Source organism: Microtus ochrogaster, linkage group LG8, assembly GCF_000317375.1.
Source record: "Microtus ochrogaster isolate Prairie Vole_2 linkage group LG8, MicOch1.0, whole genome shotgun sequence".
Taxonomy (NCBI): Eukaryota; Metazoa; Chordata; class Mammalia; order Rodentia; family Cricetidae; genus Microtus; species Microtus ochrogaster.
The window spans coordinates 21,983,414-22,000,090 of NC_022033.1; the positions used below are offsets into that span (position 1 = coordinate 21,983,414).

The window sequence follows — 16,677 nt, forward strand, 5'->3', positions numbered from 1 at the left end:
CAGAGATCCGCCTGCCTCTGCCTCCCGAGTGCTGGGATTAAAGGCGTGCGCCACCATCGCCCGGCTGTATGTGTATGTTTTAAAAGACTTTCTTTTATGTAAGTATCTTTCTTATATGTATGTTTGTGTATCACAAACATGCCTGGTGCCTGTGGAAGTTAAAAGGTATGTTGGATCCCCTAGAACTAGAATTTCAGAGAGTTGTTAACTGCTGTGTGGGTGCTAGTTGAACCCAAACAAGGGTTCTTAACCACTCAATCACCTCTCCAGTTCCCAAGAGGATTGTGGGGTTTTATATAAGATTTTTCTTTACATGTATGAGTATTTTGCCTGTATGTACATATGTACCACCTGTATACACTGCCCACAGAGTCAACACACACATATGGACCTAGAGTTACAGAGGTTTCAAGTCTTCAGACATGGGTTCTGAAAACTGACCCCAAGTCTTCTGCAACAGTAGTAAATGCTCTTCACCACTGAGCCATCTCTCCAGCCTTAGAAAAAAAAGAGGGTTTTACTTGGGGGAGGAGTATTTTGTTTTTGAGACAGAGTTTCTCTGTAGTTTTGGAACCTCTCCTGGAACTCACTCTGTAAACCAAGCTAGCCTTGAACTCACAGTGATCTAGATCTGCCTGCCTCTCGAGTGCTGGGATTAAATGCATGTGCAACCAACACCAGGCCAATAACAGAGGTTTTAAAAATGCTTTCTAGGCCGGGCGATGGTGGCGCACGCCTTTAATCCCAGCACTCGGGAGGCTGAGGCAGGTGGATCTCTGTGAGTTCGAGGCCAGCCTGGTCTACAAAGGGAGTTCCAGGACAGGCTCCAAAGCTACAGAGAAACCCTGTCTCAAAAAATCAAAAAAAAAAGAAAAAAGTTGTCCTCTGATCTCCATACGGGTGCCATAGCACACAGCCCACCCCAACCCACCCATGCATCCTACACATATAATAATAAATAAAATAAGGTACACCTGACACAAGAAGGTTGCCCCAACTTTCAGGTAACCTGAAGTACACAGTGAAACACTGATTGGAAATCAACAAAAAATGCATTCTGAGAACCCAAGCTTTTCTTTTATAATTAAATGGGTTGAGTTTACTCATGCCACATTACTGAGAATGAACTGGTTGAATCAGTAGAACTTTCCAGAATCAGTGGGAGAAGCAGGTGTCCAGGCTTTTCCCTGGAATACTTTTTCTCTATGACCTCTAGCCTATTACTCAGCCTCACTAAGGGAACATCTTACCCTCACAGTCCCGCCTCCTCCTTCCCCATCACTGTGCAGGAAGGCCTCCAGCCTGACACAGGCAGTGCCCTGAACTCCTTTCTCCCATCTTTCCTTTCTTGTGTTTTTCTTTCTTTTTTGCAACAAGGTCTTATTCTGTAGCCAAACTCCTGCCTCAGCTTTTCAAGTGGCCAAGATTAAACATCCAGCACTATTCCATTTTCTGGTCACCATTCTGTAGGCCCTACTTCAAGGTTTCTTCATTACCAAGGGGTACCCAATTAAGGACCCCCAGTTTTGTAATTTTTTTTATTATTTCTTAGATGGAATCTCATGTAGCTGAGGATGTCCTTGAACCCGGACCCTCCTGCTGCCTCTACCTCCTGACGGCTGTGATTATACATGAACACAAACATGTATATACATCCCACATACACACAAGCAGGGAGGGCTTGATAACTTGGGAGGTGGAGGCAGGAGATTCAGTCTGAGGCCAGTTCTGAGTACAGAGGGACAGTCTAGTCTCTTGAAGCCAGGCTGGGCTGTATGAGAACCAAGAACTGAACTTAGTCTGACTCCAGATAACAACTACATGCCAAACCAAATGGGTCTCCAAAGATGGGAGCTGGAAAGCAGGGAAGGAGGAAAGTCTATCTAATCAGTTATGAGCCAGGACTCTGCAGTAGGGTGGCCCAGGTTGGGATCACATAATGCTGAGCAAGCTATTTTGTCCCTAAGCCTCAGGCTCCTCCCCTAAAATATGGAGTATAGAAACCTAGTGTATACCTTCACACAGGTTTACAAAAGCCTGACTCACAATAAGCTGTCAAGACTATTGATCTTGGCCGGGCGGTGGTGACGCACACCTTTAATCCCAGCACTTGGGAGGCAGCGGCAGGCGGATCTCTGTGAGTTTGAGACCAGCCTGGTCTACAAGAGCTAGTTCCAGAGCCGGGCGGTGGTGGCCCACGCCTTTAATCCCAGCACTCGGGAGGCAGAGGCAGGCGGATCTCTGTGAGTTCGAGACCAGCCTGGTCTACAGAGCTAGTTCCAGGACAGGCTCCAAAACCACAGAGAAACTCTGTCTCGAAAAACCAAAAAAAAAAAAGACTATTGATCTTGCAGCTCTTAGCCCTACTAATCCAGACTGCTTGTAGTTCCAACCTCTAGAACCTTTGCAGAAAAGCCCCCCTGGTTCATTAGACTTGGGCACAGTCATCAGTATCAGTACCTCTCAACAAGGTATCAGTTCTATACCCTCCCGTGACATCTGACCTGCTCAATCACAACTCAATACTGGTTTCAGCTGAACTCTTCCAGAAGGTAAGGAACTCTTGTTTGTTTTGCTTTGCTCTGTTTTTTGAGACAGGGTTTCTCTGTAGCTTTGGAGCCTGACCTGGCACTCGCTCTGTAGACCAGGCTGGCCTCGAACTCACAGAGATCCGCCTACCTCTGCCTCCTGAGGGCTGGGATTAAAGGCGTGCGCCACCACCAGCTGGCAGGTAAGGAACTCTTAACGGGCACCCTAGCATCTAACAAGCAGGGATGTTATGTGAAATACACTTGTTATGAGGTGACCTCAGCTTCCTCAGAAAGAAAGTGGAACAAGGTCAAGATTAAAGGACTTCATTGTGCTAAAACTCTGAAAAGCAAAAAAAAAAAAGAGCAAAAAAAAAGTTCTGCATAGAAACAAAACATATGAACCATTAATTATTAATACCCTTTGGGGACACAGGGAGGATGGCAAAACCTAAGGAATACAGCACCTGAAAGGAGGCCATTATTTTGTCCCTGAGGTCTGCTACCTTTTGAACTGTTTTTCTTAGGCTCTAGGGACTTCAGCCTGCAAGCCACTCCACTGTCTAGAGACTGCAGACTAGAGGTCTAGAGTGAGACCTGGTTTTGGGATTTGGGGGAAGCCCCCCCCCCCCTGCAAAGACGGATCACTTTGTGGCCCTGACTCACCTGGATCTTGCTACATTGACCAGGCTGGTTTTGAACTCACAGAAATCTACCTGCCTCTATCTAGCCTCTCAAATAATGGAATTACAGGCATGAGCACCACACTTATAGTGAGTTTTTTTGTACATTCTTTTTCTTTTCTCCCCATATTTCCTTTTATTGCAATAAAGTTTTACTCTGTAGCCCAGGTTAGCTCCTGAAGCAATCCTCTTGCCTTAGCCTTCTAAATATTAGGTTTATAGGCATGAGTCACCATAACCTGGCTACATTTGTGTTCTTCTGAAAGTTATAGGAAAACACAGCTAAACTGTTTTTCCAATAAGCAGCCCTTTCGTTGCTTATAGAATGTTAAAACACATTATTTAATAGACAACTAGTTCTCTCTTTTGATTTTTCAGGATACGGTTTCTCTGTGTAACAGCTCTGCCTGTCCTGGTCCTAGCTCTGTAGATCAGGATGACCTCAAACTCAGAGACCCACCTGCCTCTGCCTCCTGAGAGCTGGGATTAAAGGCATGAGACACCACCACCCGGCTTCTCCTCCCATTTTATATTCCTCTCTAAGGCTGGGATTAAAGGCATGCACCAATACTGCCTGGTTTCTATGGTAAACTAGTGCGGCTACTGGGATTAAAGGTGTGTGTCACCACTGTCCGATCTGTAAGGCTGATCAGTGTGGCTGTTTTACTCTCTGAACTTCAGGCAAGCTTTATTTATTAAAATACCAATGAAATATCACTATACCTAGGTATTTCAATTATCTGTGTACCTACAGAAGCAAGAAAGGTAACTTAGTCTACCCAACTGTAGACACACACACCACGACACTGTCTTTTTAAGACAGGGTCTCACTATGCAGCCCTGGCTGGCCTGGACTCCCTATGGAGGGAGACCAGACTGACCTCAATTCAGAGCCTGCCTCCTGAGTGCTACTATTAAAGGTGTAGTAGAATTAAAGAATAGACCTTTTTCACGTAGGAAAGAGAACTCCAAAATCACATTCTTCTCCTAGAGAAGACATTCAAATGCACCCCCCACGGATACCTAGAAGTTGGCCTGAATTCCTAGGATTATGTTCCCTCAAGGAACAGAGGCCTCAGTTTAAAGTCTTCCCCCAACAGAACCTCTGAGTCCTTTCCCAAAGACCATTGACTCAAGCACCACCTCCCTTTCCCACACCCTCCTATTTACGCTTGGTGACTAACACCAGACTCTTACATTTTCCAAGACCTCTGAAAGCTCAGTAGTTCCATTTGGCCAAATAACCAAGGTCCAACTGGAGAGACCCAGGCAAAGATCCAACAAAGCTATTAACGTTATTCCAAGTAAAGGTTTTGATTTTGATGAGGTTACCTCCCTATTAGTCAAGAACAGACAAAATAGGGGCAGTCCCTGAAAAAGCAACCCAAAGGCAGCACCCCTCCTTTCTCTAAGCTTGCAACCTATCAAACTTGAGTGGCTAGCTAAATAAGACACACACACACATGTAATCCCAGTACTCTGAAGGCTGAAGCAGGACTACACAGCCAGAGTTACACAACAAAACCCATCTCAAACAAAAAAAAGGCTAAGACTAGGAGCTGGAGAGTGCTAGCAGCCAGTATTCTTCCCGATGTTCTTCCAGAGGACCCCTGTTCAACTCCCAACACCAACATGACAACTCACAGCCGTCTGTAACTCCAGTTCCAGGGGATTTAACACCCTCTTTTGGCCTCCACGAGTATTGCGTATACATGACACACATATATATAGATGCAGGCAAAACACCCACATATAAAAAATAAAAACCAATCCAGACAGTGGTGCACGCCTTTAATCCAGCACTCGCAGAGGCAGGCGGATTTTTGTGAGTTCAATACCAGCCTGGTCTACAGGAGCTAGTTCCAGGACAGGCTCCAAAGCTGCACAGAGAAACCCTGTCTCAAAAAATAACCAAAACAAAAAAAAAGTTTTTGTTTTTTTTTTTTTGATTTAAGGAGGTGGGGCTCTGAACATGTTGGCACACACCACACTAATCCCTACACTTGAAGACAGAGACAGGGGCTGGAGAGATGGCTCAGCAGTTAAGAGCATTGCCTGCTCTTCCAAAGGTCCTGAGTTCAATTCCCGGCAACCACATGGTGGCTCACAACCATCTGAAATGAGGTCTAGTGCCCTCTTCTGGCCTGTAGGAATACAGGCAGACAGAACACTGTATACATAATGAGTAAATAAATAAATATTTTAAAAAAACTGTTCATTAAAAAAAAAAAGACAGAGACAGACAGGAGAATCTCTATAAATTTAAGGCCAGTCTATATAGTACATTCCAGTATAGGAAGAGCTATATAGTGATCCCTTATCTCAGAAAAACAAATAAATAATTAACACATAAATAAAATTATTTTCTAATTTAAAAAAACTTTTTACGTGATAGAACACTTATCAAGAATGAGAGCATCCTGGGTCCAGCCCCAGGACCATCAATTATTATATATACAGATTACAGATATCTTCCCCATACGCCTCCCTAAGAAGCAAGGGCACTAAATCAGTAGATCAAATGCACCTTGAAAGCCAGGCAGTAGTGGCGTACGCCTTTAATCCCAGCACTCAGGAGGCAGAGGCAGGCAGATCTTTGTGAGTTCGAGGCCAGCCTGATCTACAAGAGCTAGTTACAGGACAGGCTCCAAAGCTACAGAGAAACCCTGTCTTGAAAAACAAAAAAACAAAAAAAATGCACCTTCAAGTACTGATTTCCAGACCCCATAAGTAATGGTTATCAAGACATTCTCAAGGAACTCATTGGAAATCTAGTAGTTTTGTTTATGTTACTGGGGATCCATCCAGGAACCCCCATATCCCAAGTAACTAATCTATCATCAAGCTACATTAACCACCCACCTGAGACATGTTATTCTGTCTCTTTTTGAAACAGGGTCTCACTACGGAGCCCTGGCTGGCCTGGAACTCCCTATGTAGAACAGATACCTGGAACAGTAAGCTTCACTCTTAACTTTGCCACCAGAGTGCTGGAATCAAAGGCATACACCACCAAGCTCCACCCACAGCTCCTCTAATTTCTGAAAGGATTTTTATTATTATGTACATGTGTATATGATATCTGTGACTGCAGGAATAAATTTCTGTAGCTGCTGCTCTCCTTCACTTTTACATGGATTCCAGGAATCAAAAGCACGTCATCAGCAAGCACTCTTACTTACTGAACAATCTTTCCAGTCCCTGTTTGTCTTCTTTTAGAGGCAAAGTCTTGATATATAGACCAGGCTAGCCTCAAACTCTATCAGGCACATAAACTTATATCTACAGGGCAGATGCAACCCAGGATAGCTATGAATATGGCCCAATGCATTTGCAGATGACTATGTCAGTCATATTGCAATGTCAAGAGGTTAAACATTGCATCTCAAGCTCCCCGCCTCACCCTTTGGAGCAATGGGATTTCAGGTAAATGTGTCAGCTCTGGGATAGAGTTTATTTAACATTTTTTCTAAGATTTATTTATTTATGTATTTTATGTATATGAATGTTCTGTTTGCAAGAAGTCTACATGACAGAAGAGGGCATCAGATCCTATATTAGATGGTTGTGAGTCACCATATGGTTGCTGGGAATTGAACTCAGGACTTCTAGAAGAGCAACCAGTGTTCTTAAGCACTGAGCCATCTCTCCAGGCCCTCTGGAATAATTTGTTGTGTCTGTACTTAGTATGTTTTCATAATTCAGAAGCACAATATTAAGCACCTTTAAAATTCAGGAAAATGGTGATTCATTAGTCCCTGCACTTAAGAGGCAGGGGCTGGTAGATCTCTATGCCTTAGAGGACAGCTTGGTCCAGGCCAGCCAAAGCTAAAAGTTGAGACCCTGCCTTAAAAATAAACAAACAAATGAATAAATAAAATCTAGGAAGAGCCGGGCGATGGTGGCGCACGCCTTTAATCCCAGCACTTGGGAGGCAGAGGCAGGCGGATCTCTGTGAGTTCGAGACCAGCCTGGTCTTACAGAGCTAGTGCCAGGACAGGCTCCAAAGCCACAGAGAAACCCTGTCTCGAAAAAACAAAAAACAAACAAACAAAAAAAAAATCTAGGAAGAAATTATCAGGTAACTGGTTTTTGAACAGGGGAGCTAAAAGCACTACAATACACTTTTGAACTTTTTATTTGTTTTGTTTTTTCGAGACAGGGTTTTACTGTCTAGCCTGGCTGTCCTGGAACTCACTTTGTAGACCAGACTGGCCTGAATTTAGATATCCACTTGCCTCAATCTCCTGATTGCTGGAATTAAAGGCATGCACTACCACCCAGTCCCTCCAAGTCTTAAAGCAAAGCAAACCATTTTTTGTGTTGTTGTGTGGGACAGTCTCCCATAACCTACCTAGGCAGACCTCACTATGCAGCCAAGAAACGGCCTTTGAGGGGGCTGGAGAGATGGCTCAGTGGTTAAAGAGCATTGCCTGCTCTTCCAAAGGTCCTGAGTTCAATTCCCGGCAACCACATGGTGGCTCACAACTATCTGTAATGAGGTCTGGTGCCCTCTTCTGGCCTGCAGACATACACACAGACAGAATATTGTATACATAACAAATAAATAAATATTTTATAAAAAAAAGAAACGGCCTTTGAATTTTTGATTCCCCTGGGTTCCACCTCCCAAGTGCTGGAATTCTAAACATAATACAATCCACTCCATATGGTTGCTAATTGCCCTTTCACCCTTAAAATTTCATGCTACTTGCCCTGCTAATTAAAAGGGGAAAAGGTGGGGGCAGGGGGACTGGAGAGGGAGCCAGGCAGGATGATACACACCCATAATCCCAGCACTGAAGAGGCAAAGATAGGTAGATTCTCTCAAATTCAAGGCCAACCTGACTTATGCAGGGAGATATCATCTCAAAAAATAATAATAATAATAAGGGCTGGACCTATGGCTCATTGGTTAACAGAACTGGCTGCTCTTCCAGAGGACCCAGGTTCAATCCCCAGCACCCAAACGGAAGCTCACAACTGTCTGTAACTCTAGTTCCAGGAGAGTCCTCACCTTCTTTTGGCCTCAGAGGACATATACAAAGTACACAGACATACATGAAAGCAAAACACAAAAAATATTTTTAATTAAGATGGAAAAATAACAAATGAGGTGAGGAAAAGAAAAAAATTAAGTAAATAAATTTATTTTTAATCCCACCTCTCAGGAGGCAGAGGTAGGTAGATCTCTGTGAGTTCCAGGATAGCCAGATCTATGTGGTAAGACCCTGTCTCAAAAAAAAAAGTTTAAAAAGGGGAGGGGTGGGTACCAGGCAAGATGAGGCAAATCTCTGAGTTGGAGGCCAGCCTGGTCTATATAGTAAAACCTTGTCTCAAAATAATAAATGAACAATAAAGGTGCTAAGTGATTAAAGATACCACCTTGATTCCAAAAATGCACACATACATACACATACTTCATACATGTGTGTGCACATGTGCACGTGCTTAAAATAAGCATTATTTAAAAGCATTTACAAGTAAATGTGGATAAATACAAACTACAGCCTGAAAAACAAACAGCCTGCCTCTTGGTGATGCAGACAGGCAGCTAACATTGAATGGAGAACACAAGTCAGACTTCTTTGAGAATGTCAGGTAGTTCTGAATGAAATATATCCCACAACTGACAAGAGTACACAGAGGTAGAAGAATGTTGACACTGGGCATGAAGACAAGCTGGCTGTTTGGCTAGAAAGGAGACAGCACCAGCAAAAGTGACTTGGGACAAGGAAAGCATTGGCAGTCTGCCCACAGGAGCACATGAAGGAAATCAGACCTGCTACTAGGCGCTCCTGCAGGCAACTAGGCTTCTAAACAAGGTCCCTACAGATCAGCAACTGCCCAGCGTCCAGCTGGAGAGAATGAGGCCTGGACCCAAAAGCACAAAGTGATTGGCCTGAAGTCACATGTGAGTGTAAGAGCTGGGACCAGTGCCAGATCCAGATCAAATCTGTCACTGAAGATAATCTGACATTCGTGTGAGGAATGGAGGGCTTACAGGGAGATCAGGGACATAAAACGGTCTCGTCGTTCAGGTTTGTCCTGATTAGGGCCTGCAATAGGATCAGGCTGGAAAAGGGCCATGAAGGCTAACAGGTACGAATGAATCAAGAGATTCAGAATAGAAAAAAAACATGCTGGGCATAAGCAGCAGATGCCTAGAATTCCAGCACCTGGGAGGTACAGAGAGGCAGAAGGACCAGGAGTTCAAAGTCAGTCTAGGCTACTTAAGAGAACCTAACTTAAACATCTAAAGCAAAGAAACATCCCCAAAACACAAGTAGAGAGTGTCACAAACTAAGAGCTCATCCAAGAATGTCACCAGATCGCCAGGACTGCCTTCTGGAGCATTTACAGATAAACCAGCAGCTTCCATTCAGGGCCAAGCACCTAGTTTCAGCCTGGCCTTTCTCAGGTCCATTTGAAGAACCAGAAAAATCAAAGAGACTCCAGTGGCTTGATGTGGAGAACCCTGACTCCCTTCTCACAGTAACAAGAAAGGAATCAGGAACAAACTGGCTATGCAGTACTTACTAGAATGATTCCATGTCGAAAATTATCCATCAGACTTGGGGTACGAGAGCTCAGTAGAAGAGCACTTGTCTTGAATGTACAAACCTTTAAACAATATATATTTACACACTTAAATCTGGCAATATACAGAGAAACCTGTAATTTTGTAGACAGTTTAAAAAGCTAAAGGTTGGCCAGGAACAGGGAACTACAGTGCAACTATCTACAGTACCAGACTTTGAGGTAAGACAGCCTTGGGCTACACACAGCAAGACTATCTCAAAAAGTGGGAGGAAGGGTTGGAGGCTAGAGAGATGACTCACGGATTAAGAGTGCTGGCTGCTCTTTCAGAGGAACCCAGTTCAATTCCTGACAGTCACACAGCAACTCACAACTGACTGTAACTTCAATTCCAGGGGATCTAATTCCCTCTTTGACCTCTGTGGGCACTAGGCATGCATGTGGTACAGATATAAACATGCAGGCAAATACATAAAACAAAATAACCTTTTTTTTAACTGAAAAAAGGGGAGGGGAAAAAAGAAATTGAGCAAACCAAATTATGGTGGTACACACTCCCTTAATCCCAGCACTCCAGAAGCAGAGGCAGGTGGTCTCTGTGAGTTCAAGCCCAGCATGAACTACAGAGCTTTCCAGGAAAAGTCAAGGCTACAGAGAAACCCTGTCTTGAAAGAAAGAAAGAAAGAAAGAAAGAAAGAAAGAAAGAAAGAAAGAAAGAAAGAAAAAAAGAAAGGAAGAAGGAAGGAAGGAAGAAATTGGACACACTGGTATAAATCTGTCTAGAAAAAGGGAAAAGGGAAAACAATACCATTTGGTTAACAATCAGATTTCTGTTTTCACTGAGCACTCCAGCTGAATGTGGATCTGGCTACTCAAGTGTTCTTCCCTAATCTTAACACCACCCAAAAACTAGAATGGCATATATTCAGACCCCACCCCACCTACTAAATCCAAGCAGCATTTTATTTATTTATTTATTATGTATACAATATTCTGTCTGTGTGTATGCTCGAAGGCCAGAAGAGGGCACCAGACCCCATTACAAATGGTTGTGAGCCACCATGTGGTTGCTGGGAATTGAACTCAGGACCTTTGGAAGAGCAGGCAATGCTCTTAACCTCTGAGCCATCTCTCCAGCCCCTCCAAGCAGCATTTTAACAAGACAGGTCAGTCATTCTTTTCACATTCAAGATGAGAAGCAGGAATGTAAGACCCTTCAAGGGTGTACTTAAAGCATCAAACAGAGAGCATTAACAGCCAAATAAAGAGACAAACTACCTGTTCACGTAAGCAATCATATTTTATTAGGAGCTACTCAGAAAGACCTCCAATTTTTTTTTAAAGAAATATACTGAGGGCTGGAGAGATGACTCAGTGGTTAAGAGCATTGCCTGCTCTTCCAAAGGTCCTGAGTTCAATTCCCAGCAACCACATGGTGGCTCACAACCATTTGTAAAGAGGTCTGGTGCCCTCTTTGGCCTTCAGGCATACAGACAGAATATTGTATACATAATAAATAAATAAATAAATAAATAAATAAATAAATAAATAAATAAATAAATATTTAAAAAAAGAAAGAAATACACTGAACACAGGATTTATTTCTCTTCCTGAAATAACACAACTTAGTTCTAGGGTTTTAATGAACAAAAAATTTGAAGCAGCTTAGCTGTTCCAAAATACAATAATGGTCAATTTTATTCAAGTTCTCACACCGAGTTCAGGGCACTTCCCCACAAGCTCCATTAATTCCTACAGGTTCCCAGGGGTACCATTAAATCCCCCAGCATCCCTAGGAAGCAGGTGCCTGGCAAATGTCCAGTTTCCAAATGAGAGTCAGGACATGGGTCTTGAAATGCTGTATTCCTGCCCTGTCCTACGATATAGCTTCTCAAACCCCAAAGCCCGCCCTCCCCCAGCCTCGCCTCCAGCAGCTGCACTGTCAAGTACTTCCCAAAAGGAAGAAAGGTCAGAGGAGTCATTATCCCCTAAGCATGTAAAACGCCAGCTGTGGAGAAATGAATCAGAGTTCAAGGATGAAAAGCAAAAATCTGGAGGGGAAAAGAGAAATATCAGGGATGAGGACCTATCGAGACAAGATGTCCCAGATATTTGTAGATTTTTAAAGTGAGGATTTAGAGAAAAGACAGGCAGATATTCAGATATCAAGAAGAATGAAAGAGAAATACACACAGTTTTTCTTTTCTTTCTATTCATTCATTCATTCATTCATTTATTTATTTATTTTTGAGGCAGAGTCTCTATATAGCTCTGGCTGCCCTGGAACTCGCTTGTAGACTAGGGTGGCCTCAAACTCACAGAGATCTGCCTGTCTCTGCCTCCAAGTGCTGGGATTAAAAGTGGCATCATCACATCAGGCTGCTACACACCATTTTTCAAGCAGAGAATCAAATCCAGGCCCTCCACACACAGTAGGCAAATATCCCACCACTGAGCTATATCCGTCAGCCCATATGACTTCTTTTCTTGATACAGAGCTAATGGAAGGTAGTTTATGAGCTACAAGGTATACATTACTAGAAAATCTCTTAAAGCCTTCACCCAGAACAGGGAGGTTTGAAAAAAAAAAAAGAGGACTTTACTCCCAGCACTCGGAAGGCAGAGGCAGGTGGATCTCTGTGAGTTCGAGGCAAGCCTGGTCTAGAAGAGCTAGTTCCAGGACAGGAACCAAAAAGCTACAGAGAAACCCTGTCTCGAAAATCAAAAAAAAAAAAGAGGAACTGGGTGGTGGTGGCACACACCTTTAGCCCCAGAACTTGAGAGGCAAAAACACAAAGACAGGAGGATCTCTATGAGTTCGAGGCCAGCCTGGTCTACAAAGCGACTTCCAGGGCAAGCTCCAAAGCTACAGAGAAACCCTGTCTCAAAAAGAAGAAAGAAAGGAAGGAAGGAAGGAAGGAAGGAAGGAAGGAAGGAAGGAAGGAAGAAAGGAAGGAAGGAGAGAGAAAGAGAGAGACAGAGAAAGAAAGAGACAGAGAAAGAAAGAGGCAGAGAGAGAGAGAAACAAAAGACTGGGCAGTGGTGGTGCATGCCTTTAATCCCAGTCAGGCAAGCGATCTCTGTATGAGTCAGTCTGGTCTACAGAGGGAGTTCCAGGACAGCCAGAGCTACACAGAGAAACTCTCTTGGGGCGGAGGGGGGATGAGGAGTGGGGGGGGGGATAGAACCTACCTAATCAGATCTGTTTGCTTGATACAGGGTCTTGCTATGTATCCCTAGCTGGCCTGGAACTCTTCAAATGGCCCAGGCAGCCCTCAAATTTGCAACAATCCTCCTGCCTCGATAGCAGGGGTCAGACCCACAAAAACTATTGAGAACTTCACCAGAAACTTACAGGAAGTAAATCATCAGAAGATTAAAAAGTCCTACAAATAACCAAAAAAATTACAAGGGGATTCCTTTATAATTTGACTACAGCAACAGGTCAGGAAGTCTCTTCCTCCAACAAAGAGAAGAGAAAGGAGAATCATTATCATCACCGGATAAGCAAAACAGTGTCCAACAGGAACCAGAAGCCAGAAAAATGCCTGGATAGGCAGTGAACCAAAAGGGAATTTCTATTTGCAGAAAGATAAACGACATAAAAAAAGAAAAAAAAGTCATGCAAGCCAGGCATTCTTGCAGAATCCCAACACTTGTGAGGCTGAGGCAGGGGATCCCATGGGTTCAAAGTCAAACTGGACTACTACTCAGTAAGTGATAACTTGGACTATTCAGTAAATTCCGGGATAACCTGGACTACTCAGTAAATTCCGGGATAACCTGGACTTCGTGAGACAGGGCCTCACAACAACAATGAAAACCACCAGCCTGGAAGGGGATCCTGTCAGGGAAGAAAAGACTGGGAGGGGTGACTAAAAGAACTGCCCCGGGGGAGGGCACAAAAAGCGTTGTGCAGCTATGCATTCAACAGAGGAAGGAAGACCAAAGAGACACACTGAAGAGCTTGGGAGGGCACATGAAGAGGAATGCGGTTCTAAAGAGGGAAGGAAACGCAAGAGTGAAACTATCTTGAATGGCAGAAAAGCTTAAAAGAAAGAAAAAAGAGGGGCTCAGAAGGAGGACCTGCAATCTCAGTCCGGGCCACGGCAGCAGGACCATGAATTGGAAGGCAGCCGGCACTGCACGGTAAGTTCCAGGGGAGCTGCACAGCACGACCTGGTCTCAAAACAGGATGGTTGGCTAGCTGGCCACTTGACACTTGCAGCCAAGAATGACCACCTGAGGTTGATTCCTAGAACCCACGAAGGGGAAGCAGAGAAATAACCTCCTTCAAGTTGTCCTGTGGGTCGCCTGTCCTGGCACACACCAAACAACAACAAAAAAGGACGAGGTGGGAAAATGCGAGAATGACCCCACCTAGGAGTGGGAGGATCCAAGAGAAAGGTGTGTCCAGCATTTGCTGCACCCCCAGGGTGATGTTTCCTGCTAAAAGGGGTGCAACTCAAACCTTGAAGAAGCCCAGAAAGTAAACACACTCTCAGACAAGAAAGCGGTCTCCACCAAGAAACAAGTTAGGTTGGAGAACGCCTGAAAAATCACAACCCCAAGGACAGACTTAAGTACAAGTCAGTGAAACCCCTTATAGGTGAAACAGGAAAACTATGGGCCATAGCATCAGGATTTGGACTAGAACTGGAAAGGGATGCTCACCTCAGACTGTAGTAAGGGGGGGGAGGGGAACTGGCCCTCAAATTTACTAACTTCTGAAAGCATACCAGTTTTGGGGCCTGAAAAGAAAGATTCTTTTCCTCAGAGTTGTGGGAAATAATAAAGTATTCCAAAACTCTGGTTACTCCCTGACTTCGGAGAGACCTATCAGTAGACTGAAAAGGGAGAACTGTTAATTAGGTCTGAATATGGGAGTGTCGCCTCAGAATAGGGGAGCAAAGAAAAGCGAGAATGTTTTCAGTCCGTTCTCAGGGATGGTTAGAAACTGAGAGAAAAACCCCAGGACTAGCGCTTAAGGAAGGGGAGCGACGCCCTGATTTTATAAACTATAAAGGGACACTCCCATGTTCCCACGTACAGGGTCTTGAGGACAGGGTGTGCTTCCCATAGCAGGATAAGAAAGGCACTACACGAAAACGCGTTTCTACGGCATAAGCAGCAGTGTAGGATGCACCAAAATCTCACTGGTCAAGTTGGGGGTGCAGCTCCGGCACCCCTCCCCACCCCCACTGCCCCGTTCCGCGCCCCGGGCCCGCACCTCGCAGCCCAGCCCCCTCGGGCCGAGCTGATTGGCCGTAGTGGCCGTCACTCCCGCGGGCAACAGCAGTGATTGGGCGGCGCTCGCACGCCCGCCACGCTCACAGCAGAGGTCCCCGGGCCTCCCTCCGGGGCTAGGTAATCGGGGGCCAGACGGGGAGCGGGACTGAGCCAGGGTCCCGCAGTAGCGGGGGCCTCCGTCCCCGGTCCCGCCCGCACGGCGCGCGCGCGGCACGGGGCCTGCCCCCGCCATGGCCCCAGCCAGCTGGCTACGCGTCGCCGCGCCTCGCCACGAGCTCACCTCACAGCCCCGCTCCTGCTGCGCCGCTCCAGGACCAACCGACAGAAGGACTGTGCGCGCTGCGCACCACGTGACCCCGGGGACGCGCCCAGCGTATCCCCCGCCCCCTATACACACGCACCATCGCCACCACCAAGTGACGCAGCGGCCCGTCAGGCCCGCCCCGGGCCCCGCCCCACCCGGTCACCCGGACGACAGCGCGAGCAGGCCACGCCCACCTCCCTGACGCGGGAACACCAAGTCCGAACTCACCCGTGACCGCTGAGGTCACTAGAAGCCGGGGCCTGGGTGCTGCCCATCTGCCGTCTTAATTCGTCTCCTTAATGCGGCTGGAAATCGCCCACTTTCCTCAAGCTCCCGTCACCACTCTCCACGAAGATCGTGATCTTTCCAGTCCATCCTTCACACGCGAGGGCTTTTCGAAACGCTTGTTCCCTTCTCCAGATGAAGAGCTAAGTCTTCAAGCTCGATTGTCACCAGGCCTTCTCAGCCTCACACATCCAAGTCTGCCCTGCGTGCTCTGCTTCTTTCAAGTCCTCAACTGAGCTTTCTCACCTCTGTCTTGCTTTGCTCTCACCCCTACAAAAGGATTCCAATGGCTGCTGAGGGAGGAAAAAAAAAACTGTATTTTGTCTCTAGGGACAAAGGTCCAAGATGCAGACACAACAAAAGAGAGGTTTTCCCAGTGGGACTCAGCAAGTGCCAACAAGCAGTGCTAAAATTGCTATTTACCGGGCGCTCATGACTTGATTTAACACTGGAAGCAACCAAACTTGCGCTTCTTAAATTATAAGTCTTATCACATCACTGCTTTATGCTCCTTAACCTATTAATCTATCCTTCTGTATCCTGTGCCTTTGCTCATCTGACCACATTTTCTGTTGCTCTGCTTTTCCTGTTTGTTTGAAACAGTCTCAGTGTGTAGCTGCAGCGAGTCTGGAATTCAGTACATAGACAAGGTTAGCCTTAGTCATCCACATCTCTCTGCCCCTGGAGTACTGAGATTAAAGCCCATCGTCCACGCAAAAACACAGCTTTCAAGCCAAAGGAAGTTAAGAGATTGTTTTGGGGGCCAAAGTGTGAATGATCATGCCTTGGAAAAACACAAATTTAAATTACCTACTTCATGGAAGTAGTTTCATGGACTTTCATGGCAACTGAACAAAGAATGTTACAAGCCAATACGTTTTTTAAAACTGCATTAGTAGAGACCAGGTATGATTTGGAGCTCTTGGCAATCCTCCTACCTCAGCTTCCCATATATAAGCCCCTACATCTGTCTGTAAAATGAAATTTCTCAGATGCTAACGAACCAAAATATAGTAATTTGACTCTCAGATTCCACTGTAAAAGGTGAGAACCATGCGAGAGGGAGTGCTCAAGAATGACCCCACCT

At 45.3% G+C, this 16,677-nt stretch overlaps 1 protein-coding gene across 4 annotated transcripts in view; it reads right to left on the reverse strand.

Annotated features, from left to right (window-relative positions):
* Phf20 (PHD finger protein 20) overlaps nt 1–15,554 on the reverse strand; it is a 111,876-nt gene extending 96,322 nt beyond the window's left edge. The window contains exon 1 of one of the 4 annotated variants that reach the window (XM_026787060.1): nt 15,282–15,404. The gene's annotated coding sequence lies outside the window, so the exon portion shown is untranslated. Of the gene's footprint in view, nt 1–7,565; nt 7,587–15,281; nt 15,405–15,533 lie in introns of those variants that run through there. The other 3 variants (XM_005363049.3, XM_005363050.3, XM_026787058.1) reach the window with 3 other exon arrangements.
* Nucleotides 15,555–16,677: the final 1,123 nt, after the last annotated feature.